Raw genomic sequence first — 13682 nt, forward strand, 5'->3', positions numbered from 1 at the left:
GTCACGGGGCTGGATGGGAGCACGCGTGGCTATGTGCTCACTGCAGGGGTGGCAGGGGTGGGGGTGGGTGTGGATAGGGGGCACGGTCGACTGGGGTGGCCTGGTGGAGGAATGCCAGGGCAGGTGTGCCTGTGGGTAGGTGCCCAGGCTGCAACCCCCTGGGAGGGCATCACACCTGGGACCCCTCTGTCAGAGCTCCTCTGTATTCATTCCTTCCTTCAGGTCTTCACATCCAAAAATTAGTCATAACTGCTGCTTTTATTGAGCACCTACTGTGTACATCCCCTCGGCTAGATGCCTTTTGTGTATTTCCTTGCTCAATCCTCAGATGATGGTGCAGGTAAGGGACCCTCATTTCTTCAGGCTCAGAATCTAAGGCTCAGAGAGGTGAGGTGACTAATCTAAGGTCACACAGCTCGGAGCAGCCAGGGCAGTGTTCACACCCAGGAGGTCTCATGTGGCCCTGCCCTGGGCTGGGGGAGAGAGGATCCTCTGACCAAATGGTGGCCAGTCCAGGTCCTGGACACTATGGTGGGTGAGGCCTGTGTCCTTCTCCTCAGTTAGATGGGGGCCAGGCCATCTACCTTCTTGGGTTGTGGGGGAAAGCGGTAACAACAGCTGTATTGGTGACAACTAAGTGATGATTTATGTAGTGCTTTCTGGGTGCCAGGCTGGTGACAAATGCTTTACGTGTTTTCACGTTCCATGCTCACAGTGATCCCAGGAGCCGTGGCAGACAGCCTAATCACCCCATTTCACAGTCTCAAAAGCCAAAGTCCAGGGAGGTGAGGGGCCTCTCCTGGTCCCAGTTAGTAAGTAGGGGCCCAGGATTTAGCCAGGTGCCGTCTGACTCCAGACCCTTCCTCCTTGATTGCGGCCCTTGTGTGTGGTCTAAAACCCCTGTGAGGTGCCCTGGGCCTGGCAGATGCTCAGCAAAGGTCCTGGCCTCTACCCTCCCTGAAAGGGCTGGTTCCTGGAGAGCCTGTGTCTCTGGGGCACAGCCTAAGGGTCCAGGGGGATGGCCCTCCTCATAATATTCTATGGGGTAGGTATTACTTTTATTTCCATTTTACAGATGGGGAAGTTGAGGCTCAGAGAGGTGAAATGACTTGCCCAGGCTCTCACAGCTGGTGAGGTGAAGGGTCCGGGATTTGAACCTGGTTGGTCTGGGTCTTGGTGCAGCCGTGCGGTAGACTCCCGAGCGTGAGTGTCGGCTCCCAGCTGTGTCCATCCCTGAGGGCTGATCCTGCCTGCCTGGTCTCTGGGCGATCCCTCTGCTTCCCTGGTTCCTCTTAGCAGCCGTGTACAGGGGATGCCCAGGTCTCATCCTTCTCTGGCTGTTCGGCAATGGGTGTGGCTACCTGCTGACTGGACATGTCTTTTGGGGTGTCCCTCTGGCCCCCAAAACTCAGCTTGTCTGATGCAGGCTCTTCCTTTCTCCTCCTGCCTTCTGGCCCATTAGCTCCTTCTCTGAAGTTCCCTGTTCCAGTGTGGGCATTGCCATCATTCAGCCAGTCACTTCAGCTAGCCACCTGGACCTGGAAGTCATCTCTGAACTTCACCCCGGGCCTCCCAACCTGCAGGTCACCAAGTCCTGCACTCTGATTATCCCACTGCCTGTCTTCCCTGCTCCCCTTATCTGCGTCGAGTCACCATCATGAGTCTAGATTATCGCAGCAGCCTCCTCAAAGGCCAGCTCTCATTTTGCCCAATTCATCCTTCACTCTTCTGTTGGCCTGGGCTCCCTAGCATGTCACTGGTTCCCTATTGTCCTGGGGCTTAAGTCTAAGTTCCTTAGCCTAGCTTCTGAGACCTGTTGAACTTGGCCCAGCCACAGGGCTCTTGCCTCTGGGCTCCCTCTCCTTCTCCTATGCCGTGATCTTGTCTCCTGGCTTCATTGCCGTTTCTCAGAAGTGCTACCTTCTGGGTTCTGTGCAGGCAGTTTGATCTCCAGGATCACCCTCAGTAGAACATTCCCTCCCCTGCACTGGGGACATCCTTCTAATTCTAAGAGCCCTTTGCAGGGAGCAGTGTTGCCCATTTTGCAGATGGGGAAGCTGAGACTTGGAAAGCTAAGCTGGCATCTGAACCCAAGTCTCTTGCTGTGGAGCCTGTGTTCTCCCCCATCTGTGTCCATGTGTGTCTGCACGTGTGCGCATTCAGCAGGCACTGCTGTCTGCCCTTTGAGCCAGGCAGTGTTTGGGCTAGGATGAGCGCTGCCTCCCTGGGAGGTCTGAGATTGTCTCTGGAGGCCCGAACCTGTCTCTTCCTGTTAGGGGTGGAGATGCTATATGTGAGCGTTGTGGGGGTGTCAGCCCCTCTCTAGCCCCCGAGACCACAGCCTCCCAGCTCCTCCCACTTCTCTCCCCTTCCTTCAAAATAAACACCCGCGAGCCCAAACCACCCATCCAGCCAAGGCACAGATGGAACCAGAGTTGGAATTAATTAGTTCTGTTGCCAAGGCAACTGGGATCCAGTCTTCCCTCTCCGGCCTGCCCCTACCTCCTAGGCCCCGCCTCTGCCTCTCTCGGCCCCACCCCTCAAGGCCCTGGCCCCACCTCTTCCCCAGCAGCAGCTGGTGGTGCCCTTGTGCCCTTGGAGAATCGAGGAGGGAGAGGATAGGTGTATCGAAGAGCTGGGTTCGCGTCCCCCCTAGGACACTCTTGGCTTGGTGGGAGCTTGGGCAAGGTCCTGAACCACTGGGAACCACGCTATGACTCGACCTACCTGGGGAGGGGTACCCTGGCGTGGATTTGAGAGACTGGTAAGAAAGGAAGAATGAAAGTGGCCTGAACTGGTGATACCATTGAGACTAGCAGTGGGCGTGTGGACTGCAGCAGCAGGTGTCCAGGGTCGGGAGCTGTCAGAGCTACAGCTGGCAGCAGCTATGGGGCCCCCTACCCTGGCCGCAGGTTCTGACTCAGCTCTGCCTCCTCCATCCCGACCTTCCTGGCATCCTCTAAGCCTGCATCTTGCTGACTGGACACCAACAGCCAGGGTTGTGTTCTCCATCTTTTGTCTGTTGGTCTGCCCACCAGTCCACTCTGCACTGTCTCTTCCTGGGTGACCCTGAGCAAGTTACTTAGCTTCTCTGTGCTTCCACTTGTCTGGAAAATGGGCATAACAGCATCCACCTAGTGAGTATGAAAAGCCCCCAGCGTGGTGTTAATATTTAGTCTGTGCTAACCACTCGTTGCTTCTGTGCCTCTGCTGGCTGCAGGCCGGGGGGTGCCCTGTGAGAGGGGTTGTGAGGAACACGGGACAGTCCCACCTTCTTCTTGGGGAAATTGAGGATGGTGATCACGGCCACACTGTTGAGTTGTTGAGACTCCCAGCCTTACCTCTCTGCTCTCTGGGACGGGCTAACTGTGTCCCGTCGCACTGCAGATGGAAAAATCAAGGCCAGCAGGGGTAGGGGACAGTGGTGGCAGTTGTAGCTGGCGTCTCAGGGGCTGGCCCTTCCAGTGTTGGCCCTGCTTTCTGGATCTTGCTAGTTGATGCTGGCTGGAGGGTGGGACAAGCCAGGTCTTCAAAAGCCAGGGCTTGAGTCTCCCTCATTGTAACCATAGGGAATGTTCTTCTCCTGCCTGGGCCTCAGTTTTCTCTTCTGCAAAATGGGAGCTCATGGGGCTGGAGCTGGTGATAACTGATTGGAGCTGGCCAGGGCCATGGCTGTTTAGACTCTGTGCCAGCAGAAGGGGGCCAGTGTGGGCAAACGAGGTGCACTGTCTGGCCAGGGCCGTTCCTGGAAGTGCACTCAAGGTAGATGTTGTAGAGGGAACCTGAGAGGAAAGGGCAGCTCTGACGCCCAGGCCCCATCTTTTGGAGGCCCCAGTGCTGGGCTCTGCTAGGCTTGCCATCGTCTGGCTAATAGGCCATTTGCTCTTCCAGGGAAGCCACCAGGGAGGTGGCTCTTAAGCTGGCATGGTGAGGCAGGGGCTCTGGAGAGAAAACAGGCCAGGACTGGGGAGAGAACTCTCCTCCGTTCCGCAGCGCCCCCCCCTCAGGGACTGTGGCTAAGTCGCTACCCATCCGGGAGCCTGTTTCCTCATCTGTGAGTTGGGCCTAATGATGAGATCAATGACCCACTGGAAAAGCTTTTGAGAAGCATAAACTAGGGGTAGCTAACTCAGATACCCATGGGGGCTTCATCACAAAAAGTGAGCATCCGGGCCGAGGAAGGCAGTAGGGTGTGATGGGGCCTGTGGTAAAGGCTCTGCCTTGTAGCATCAAACCCAGATTTGCATCAGCTCTGAGCCCACCAACAAAACCAATCCATGGGCAGCCAGCTGGCCCCAGAAGGCAAACCCTACAGATGGATTAACTGGAAGGGAGCTATTTAACTTTTTTTTTTACATAATAACACGGTCTGACATTTATTGAGGGCTTGCTCTGTGCCTGGAGCAGACTCAGCACTTCACTAGGATTACCATGTTTGATCCTCACGCTGACCCAGAGGCCAGCTGAGTGCAAGCGTGCTTCCTACTAGGTAACTGAGCCAGTGAAATCAGAGAGGTTAAGTCAGAGCCCAAGATCACACAGCTGTGGGGGTAGGGAGCAGGGCCCATTCCCAGGACTTTGGTTTCCTATCTGGAGGGCAGAATGGGGTACGGGGAAGGGCAGACCCACTTGGCAGGGAAACCCCCAAAGATGTGGCTTTTCGTTTCTGTTGGAGAGGAGGCTGGGAGAAGGAGGAAAAACAAAATTAAACAAACACAGGGTGTTGTGGAGCTGAGGAAGAATAACTTATTTTTTATGAGCTTGTTAGCATTTGTGAAGTTAAGTAAGTAGAAATTTATGCCATTCATTTGCATGCATTCAAGGAAGGGCTCCCTGGGCCCAGTGTGGTACCTGGATGCTCACAAGCCCCCCAGGGCAGCTGCCCCTCAGCTCACAGGAAGTAGCTGTTTTCTGGGGTTTCTTCAGATCCGGTTCCTGATGGCCCACTGTGTGCCTGGCACCAACAGCTGTGGCTGTCCTTGCTGTGTCTAGAAGCAGCTGATCTGGATGCCATCAGAGTGGCATGGCCCTTGGTTCAGAGGTTGAATGTTCTAAACATGGTTTGTGGTCTCTCCAGGGACCTCAGAAGGTGCAGGAGGCCTAGAGACCACCAGCTTGGCTGCCCAAGAGCTGGGGGACCTGAGACATGTGGTTTCATCTCCCTGGGCCTCAATTTTTCTCAGCTGTGAAATGGGGACAGTAGCAGCAGCACATGTTCATCTGAGATAACGTTGGCTTGTGGGGCTGGTCTGCCCGTATTCCTAGTTAACCTGGCTCTTTGGGTCCCTTTGTTTCCGGTGGAGCTGGATGATCTGTGAACTGGCAGACGCCCTTTCTAGGAGGCCTTCCTGGAACCCCTCCTGGGCCTCAGCCACTTTGTCTTGAAGCCCCATGGCTCCCTGACCTCCCTGAGATGCCTGGTCTCCTGCGCTCCTGCCTTTGAGCTGTGAATGTCCTCAGGGCAGAACCACTGGGTCCAGAGCCCTGGGAGGCCCTGCTCCTGCCCCAGGGCTTGAGAAATGGTACTAAATGAATGAGTCCGTGAAATATTTAACCTCAGCCTCGTTTTCACTGCTCTGGAATGAAAAGCCCCTTCCAGACGTGTAGTGATGTGTGGTTTTACAGCACTTTCAGACACGGCTGTCATTTGATCTCCACCTTTTGATCCCCACATCCCCTGTGCTCCCCTCACCCCCAGCCTTGGAGAAGGGAAGTCAAGGACTGCAATGAGGAAACAGGCCCAGGCAGGAGCGTCAGGATTTGAATCCAGCACTCATTCATTTGTTTTGGTTGCTGGGAAAGATTGAGGGCAGGAGGAGAAGGGGGTGACAGAAGATCAGATGGTTGATGGCATCACCGACACGATGGACATAAGTTTGAGCAAGCTCCGGGAGTTGGTGATGGACAGGGAAGCCTGGAGTGCTGTAGTCCTTGGGGTCTCAGAGAGTCAGACGCGACTGAGTGATTAAACAACCAGAGTTTGTTCATTTGGCTGTGTCAGATCTTAGTTGCATCACGTGGGATCTTCGTTGCAATGCACAGACTCTCTAGTTGTGGCGCGTGGGCTCCAGGGTGCATGGGCTTCAGGCTTTAGTAGTTGCTGTGCATGGATTTCGTTGCTTCTGGGCATGTGGGATCTTAGTTCCCTGACCAGGGATTGAAACCCAGGCCCCTGCATCATAAGGCGGATTCTTAACCACTGGACCACCAGGGAAGTCCCTCATTTATTTGTTCATGGAAACTTTTGAACTCCTGCTCTGTGCTGGGTATTGGGGATCTTGGGAAGAGTGAGCCATGTCCTGCCCTTCAGAGTCTTAGAGGCTGCACTCAAAAAACAGGCACAATGAGGGTCGAGGGTTAGGAAGCTGCAAACTCTCATTCTTTCATTCACCCAGAGGAGTAAGGTGGCCTTCCCTGGGGCTGGAGCACATGAGTGAGGAGAAAGGTGAAGCCAGGAAGTCAGGGAGGGCTGTGGAGGTTCTTCAGGCCTGATGGGAGTCCGCAGGTAGGTGGGGGTGGCGGCGGGGAAGAAGGTGAGGGCCACAGCAGTAGTTCATGTGAGCCGCTGGAGGCTGGCGGAGGTGGGGAGAAGCGGGTGGATTCACATTGGTCACGGTTGGCTAATGGAACTTGTTCCCTTTGCCTCCAGGAGCTCAAGAGGGAAGCAGCGTGTTTATTCGGCAGACAGTTCTCCAGCGTCTGGTGTGGGCTGAGCATCGTGCAGGATTCTGGGGAATTGGGGGGGTGAATGAGAACAGTCCCTGCCATTAGGAATCTCAGAGCCAAGCGGAAGGCAGATGAGGCTGACTGCTGCCTGGGTGGGCTGGAGGGCTTCCTGTGGGAGGTGGCTTTGAGTCTGAGGAGTAGCAGGCAGGAGGTAGGAGCGGGACATGACAGGCTGTGGCCATTTCAAGGGGAAAGGCCAAGAGGTGTTGGGTGAGAAGGGTAAGAATCTCCTCTGTGAGGACTTTGCAGTGGGCAAGGAGCGTGCAGGAGTCTGTGCAGGGCCTGTGAGCTCCAGGCAGGCCAGAGGAGTCCAAACTGTGTAGCCTTCCAGCAAGAGAGAGCCTGCCACCAGCTTTCAGAAATGGTATTGCGGATGATGCGGATCAGGACGGAAGGAGTGGGAAGAGCTGAGGAGTTGGGGAGGGGAGTTCTCCAAGGTGCTCTTCTGGGGTCAGGCTGAGGAGTGAGAGGCTGGTGTAGTAGAAGGGGGCTCGAGGGAGAGTCCCAAGTAGGAGGAGTCAGGCAGGTTGTGGCGGAGGCATGTATATGCAGGCATGCATATGTGCAAGTATGTGTGTGGGAGGCACGTGTGCACAGGCATGTGTGTGTGCATGTGTGTGTGTGCAGGCATGTGTGTAGGAGGCACACATGTGTAGGCATGTGGGGGGGCATGTGTGTGTGCAGGCATGTGTGTGTGCAGGCATGTGTGTAGGAGGCACGCATGTGTAGGCATGTGTGTGCGCGGGCATGTGTGTGTGCAGGCATGTGTGTGGGAGGCACGTGTGCGTAGGCGTGTGTGTGCACAGGCATGTGTGTGTGGAGGCATTTGTGTGCAGAGTGGGGTGCTGTGTCTCCGGACAGTAGCCTCATTGCAGGAGGGGTGTTGGTGGGCAGAGTTGCAGAGATGGGACCAAGCCCGATCTTGACTGTGGGGATAAGGGCCTGGGAGGCACCAGAGGCTTCCGAGCAGAGAGGCGCTCCATGAACCTGCCTATGCTTCAAGAAGTTTCTTCAGGCAGCTGTGCAGGGGCTGGGCAGAGGCAGGTCTTCTAGGTGTCTGTTTGCCAGGCCGCGGGACCCGTCCGGGGAACTTTAGCAGTTGGCAGTGGAGAGGACGGAGGGTGGTGGAGCTCAGGAAGGGCTCAGGGGAGAGGTGGTATTTGATCCGGGCCACTGAGGGCGAGAGGGTTCACTCTGTGAATGTGGAAGGAGGACCCAGCAGGTGGTTTCAGTGGAGATGGGAGAGGCCAGTCTATTCAGGATGGCTTTGAAGGATTAAAGGGAAGGTCTGAGCTGGAAAGGAATATCATTAGTGAGGACCCATCCCATGCTGATCATTCTCTGCCCAGCGCTGCATGCCCAGCTCCACACTTATAGCTGCAAGGCTTTGGGAAGATCCTTGTGCCTTCATTTGGTTGTCTGTAAAATGGGGATATTGTAAGAATTTGCCTCTTGTGGGGCCACTTAGGGGAGTTAATCTACCTGTAGCCCAGCCTAGGAGATTCTCTGTAGTTCTGTCTGTGGTCATTTCTGTCTCCTTTAGCACTCATGGCAGGCCTGCAGGGCATCCTCCCATCCTCAGGGACAGATGAGAAATCGGCTCAGAGAAGCTGTTCAGGCTCTCTGAGGCCACACAGCTGACAGAGGTACAGAGCAAGTGTCTGAACTGAGGGTGTGCAGGACCCCAGTCTTAGCACTCTCTCCTCAGTGCCTGTGGCCTCCTGGAATGCCTGGACTCGGGGTGAACAAGTCCCCTCCTTTGACTTTGAGAGCTACCAGATCTGGTGCAAGGAGAGTGGACAGGAGTCTGGTGGGCAGGTTCGAGTCCCTGGCTTGACCCTCACCGGCCATGAGGCTCCAGATTAGCTGCTTGCCCTTGGTCAGAGCCTCAGTCTCCTCATCTGTAAACAGAGGCCCTGCGTGCCCAGATAAGAGCTGCTGGGTCTTCTTCAAGGTCAGCTATGTCAGCCCCCTGCCTCAAGTGAGGCTCCCAGGAGGGGCTCTGTCCACCTTCTCTCCATTCCTCCGCTCCTCTGCCCCTGCCTGACCATGCTGCCCCAAGCAGGCTGGGACCATGGTGAACACGGGAGCCACAGCACTGGTTGAGGCCTGAGTGGTCATAATAATAATGATAAGGAGCTGGGAGGCCATGTTGTCATCAGTAGTAAAAACAGGTCCACTCAGCGAGTGGGGAGGGGAGCAGGTGAACAGGGACAGAGGCCAGCTGGGAAGGACATGCCTGGGGCCGTGTGATTCTTGTGCTTTTTCAGTCCTCATGCCCCAGGTACTTCCCCCATGCCAGGCCTCTTGATGGCACTGAAGGGACACGCTGTATTGCCTTGGCTCTCAGGAAGGGAAATGGTGACTGTCCGGGGGGACACCACCTGGAGCTTGTGAGCCCGGGGATGCTGTGGAATGGTGAGGCCAGGGTTAGAGTTCAGCGCAGGCTTCCTGGAGGAGGTGGTGCCTGAGCTAAAGCTGGTAGGGGTTCACAGTGCTGGTGGCAAGTGGCAGGGAGAGGAAAGGGCCTTTGTCAGTCAAGGGGCTGGGCCAGGAAAGTGAGCAGAGGCCGGGGCAGGAGGTGGGGAAGGTATGGAGTCCCCTCGTGGAAGCTTCACATGCCAGGAAGGAACTTGGCCCCTGTCCTCGGGGCTGCAGGGAACTCCCAGAAGGATTCTGAGGAAGAGAGACAGTGTCAGGGCTGCCCTGTGTAAGACTCCCCCTGGCCGCCATGAGGGAAGGGCTGGAGAAAAACGGGGCCATGATGGGCAAGGGGGCGAGTGATGATGGCGGCAGGCCCTGGTGAGGTGTGGAGCGGAGGACACATCGGGGAGACATTTCGAGAATGAAGTTGGTGGCTGGTCTCAATATTCTTTTCTGGCAGGGGCATGAGGAGTTTGTGATGGTGGGATCTGTGGTCTGGGTAGGCAGGCCGGGTGGTGGTGACCTTGACCAAGAGAAGACGTGCACAGAAGTGGCTTGGGTGAGAGGATGACCTGGGGCTGAGCCTGGGGCCTTTCAGGGCACCTGGGGAGACATCCGACAAGCTAAAGTTCAGGATCTGGGGGACCAAAGGCATGCCCGAGGTCACCCTGGAGGGGGGTGCACACATAGGTGGGTGAAGACAGAGCCTGGAGGGAGAGCAACCTCTGGGGAGCTGAGGCAGGAAGCAGGGGCCTGAAGGAGAAAGGATGTGGCTGCCAGTCTTGGGCAAGACTCTCACCCACTCTGGACTCAGTTTCCTTACCTGTTACATGTCAGGAGCCCAGATGTGCTGAGGGGGCTGCCAGCTCTGACCTTCTCTCAATACCCCAGAGGGCCTGAAAGTGGATGAGGGAGGTGACCTGGGGGGGTTCCCCACACACAGTAGTTTTGATACAGGGCCCTGGAAATGATGCATTAACAGTTTGGCCAGAATTACTGAGCACCTTTTTTGTGCCGAACCCCCAGGTTGGGGCCTGGGGCAGAGAGGGGACCTGTCCATGGTCCCCACTCTCAGCACTCACACTGGGAGTGTAGTGAGGAAGTACCCAGAAATCCACTGGTGTTACCTCACTTTTAGCAACCCCAATCTATGAAAATTCAGATTCTCTCTTAAGAGAAATTAGAGGCTGGTTCGCCTCCTGGTGGCTCAGATGGTAAAGCATCTGACTATAATGCAGAAGACCAGGGTTTGATCCCTGGGTTGGGACCATCCCTTGGAGAGAGGAATGGCAAACCCACTCCAGTATTCTTGCCTGGAGAATTACATAGACAGAGGAGCCTGGTGGGCTACAGTCCGTGGGGTCACAGAGTTGGACATGACTGAGCAACTAACACTTTCTCTATTGTACAAAATATGGATTGGCCAAAACGTTCATTCAGGGTTAACCCTTGGTGAATGAACATTTTGGCCAACCCAATAATCTGCAGGAGGGTTTTCTTAAACAGCCAAGATCCCAGGGCGTGTGTGCTGGGTCTCCTCTTGCCCGAATTCCCTCCTGGCCAGAGACTTCCTTGCCCATCTTTGTTTCCTCTGCCTTGTGTCGGGAGTCCTAGTCCAGCCCCGCAGCAGGGGCTCATTAGCTATGGACTGTCTAGGTGGCAGGGTGCAGTCCCTTCTGGGGCAGCAGGTCTTCAGAGGTGCCAAGCCCCTCAGTTAACCATCATCTTCTCTTCTGGCCTCCTGTTACTCTTGATGACAACAGGCAGGCACCTGAACCCTGTTGCTCCCAAACTGTGAATGAGACCCCTGCCCCCTCCCACCCAGGGTCCCTCACCCCCTGGTGATCCCCTGTGGACCAGAGACCTGTTTTGCCAGCCCGGGGCCTGGTGTGTTGTAGGCTCTTAGGCGTGAGAATCATACGCTGCTGGTGAAGGGCCCCTGGTCTGTCTGTCACCCTCTTCCAGATGATGAATCTGGGGCTTGAAAGGGAAGGGCGTGTCTCAAGTCCTTGTTGCCATGGAGCCGGGGCTGGTGAGGGAGCCACGGTGGAGATGCTTCTTACCCAGGGTATCCCTGGCATCAGAGGCCTGGGGGGATTTGAGCAGAGCTGGGGGGACAGACTAGCTCCACAGCTACAACTCGGGGTGTCCCAGGCTATTTCACTTCCTCGCTGTGTGCCCTTGGATGAGTGGCTTCACTGCTCTGGGCCTCAGTTTCTTTATCTCTCAAATGGGTATAATAATTGTGCCCATCTCCCAGGGCTATGGAGAGGCTTGAATGAGTTAGTGTAAAACCTCACTGAGGTCTGGCATGTAGTTAGTGCTCGGTGCATGGAGCCCAGGCAGTAAGGCTTGGCCCCAGCCCCGCCACTGACTAGGGGTGACCTGGGAGCCCACTTTCTCTTTCTGAACCTCTCACTTGAGAAATAGGTCTGATGACCTTCACCTTGTCTCCCTGTTGACAAGGTCACAGGGGGCTGTGTAAGCGGGGGCTGTGTCTGCATGCAGATGAAGAGTGGCAAGGCCTTCACCCGGTCTGCTGGGTTCCTCGTTGGCATGATGCAGCCCTATGGGCTTGCTCTCTGGACTTGACAGAGGCATCGGTTCAGGCCACAGAGCTGCCAGGCTGACTGTGCCGGGGGCTGGAGCTGCAGTGGAGAACACCCTGTGCTCGATGGCTGGGCGACGTGGAGGGACAGATGCCATCAAGGGGGTCAGACAAGAGCCAGGAGAGTCTCCATGGGAGAGGGGAGAGCTGCCTTGAGGGGAGACGCAGGAGAGGGGGCTGGAGTGGGAGGTTGGGCCAGGCCTCATAGGGCCTTGACCTTCAGAAGGACTTCCAGCTTCAGCCTGGAGCCACAGAAGATTCTGGAAGGGCTTTAAGAGAGGGGTCCTCAGCGGGTCCACAATAAACAGGCTATTTTGAGAGGCTCTCCGGCATCTGAGCTAAGGGTCTGGGGAGGCACCCAGGGGACACCTGGAGCTGCTGGGAGCCAGTGCTGCCTTCTAGAAAGGGCCATCAGTGACTTGAACACTCAAGTATGTGGCCTGGGCAGGTGTCAGGATGAATTGGAGATGAGGGATGAGGCAGGGGGTGGAGTCAGGTGTGGTTTAGATAATGCGGCCGAGGCACAGAGAGGTTTGGTAATGGGCCCATAGTCACACAGCCAGAGAATGAAGTCCTCAGGCCCAGCACCGGCATGAGGCGGCAGCCTGGCCCTTCTGCTGTTGGCAGCCCAGCAGCCCCACACAGAGGCGCCCGAGGCGCGGAGCAGGAGGGCAGTGCAGCCAGCAGGGCAGTGTCCTCACGCTCTGTTCACGGGCTCTGCTCTGTGCCAGGCATAAGGGGATCGATTAGGGCATATGCCAGGGAGTGGGGGCCCATTCTGTGTTGCCTGCACCCCCCCATTAAGTAGGGTCGGTGTACAGAGGAACCAGTCTTGTGTGGCAGCCGCAGTCCACCCTTACTGGCCACGGGAGTCAGTTGGCCTCTGTGATCTGGGAAATGTTCTGGTCTGCCAAGCCAGCTTAGCTCAGGATACATGATGCTGGCTGCAAAGCCCAGGCTCAGGCCCAGATGTGAATGGGGGCCACTGGTGGGAGAGGATCAGGAAAACAACAGGGACAACTGGCTCCTGTTTTGTGGAGAACAAAGGGTCGTGTGAGCCCAAGAAAGACTTGTAAGTGCAGGGAAGGGTTGAAGGAGCCTGCAGAAGGTGGGACAGGGCCAATCTTGACAAGCCCGGGCAGTGTTTGGAGACTGTCCTTTGCCTCATTTTACCAGGTAAACATGCGGCAGGCCCAGAGAAGGTGAGGGCCTGACTCAAGGTCACACAGCAGCTGGTGCAGACCTACTAGCTTGGGGGCCGGGGCGCTGCCCCACTCTGTGAAGGAAGGATGTGATCATTTATCAGAGGAGTTTAATAATGAATGAAGTCGAAGTATCTTTAATGCAGGCAGCAGGCCCGAAGTAATAAGGGGCCCTGTATTAATTCGTAAGTTAATGAATATGCAGGTGTGTCTGAATGATTAATGGGGCTCCCGAAGGCCTCAGAGAGGGGTGCGTGAGCTGCTGCTGATGGAAATATGAATATTGCATACATCTGGGAAGTTGGATAAACCAGGGAACAGGTGGGCATTAATGAACTGGAGGACTTTAGTGGCTCCAAAGGGCTGAATATACAGATACTTGAAAGCAGATATTCAGGGTCATGGCTAAGTGCTCTCATTTCTTGCTGTGTGATCTTGAGAAAGTCACATCACTTCTCTGAACCTCCATGTCCTCATCTGCAGAATGGGCATAAAAATAGTAGCTGATTCCTAAGATCCTGGGGATGAAATTCATGACAACCCCTTAGTACCAGAGGCAGGCGTAGTGCGGGCATCTGATAAAAACTGTCATTGCCTTGTTAGAAAGGAGGGTAGAGGAGTGGTTGAGGAAGGAAAGTATAACAGTAATGATTAAATTCCCTTCAATATCACTAGCACTTTACAGTTTGTAAGGGGGTTGATCTTTCCTCTGTGGCTTCCCA

General features: G+C 55.5%; 1 protein-coding gene across 9 annotated transcripts in view; it reads left to right on the forward strand.

Annotated features, from left to right (window-relative positions):
* The window catches only part of ELFN2 (extracellular leucine rich repeat and fibronectin type III domain containing 2), a 56482-nt gene that overhangs the window by 19489 nt on the left and 23311 nt on the right, over positions 1–13682 (forward strand). The window lies entirely within an intron of this gene.

Source organism: Cervus elaphus, chromosome 22, assembly GCF_910594005.1.
Source record: "Cervus elaphus chromosome 22, mCerEla1.1, whole genome shotgun sequence".
NCBI lineage: Eukaryota > Metazoa > Chordata > Mammalia > Artiodactyla > Cervidae > Cervus > Cervus elaphus.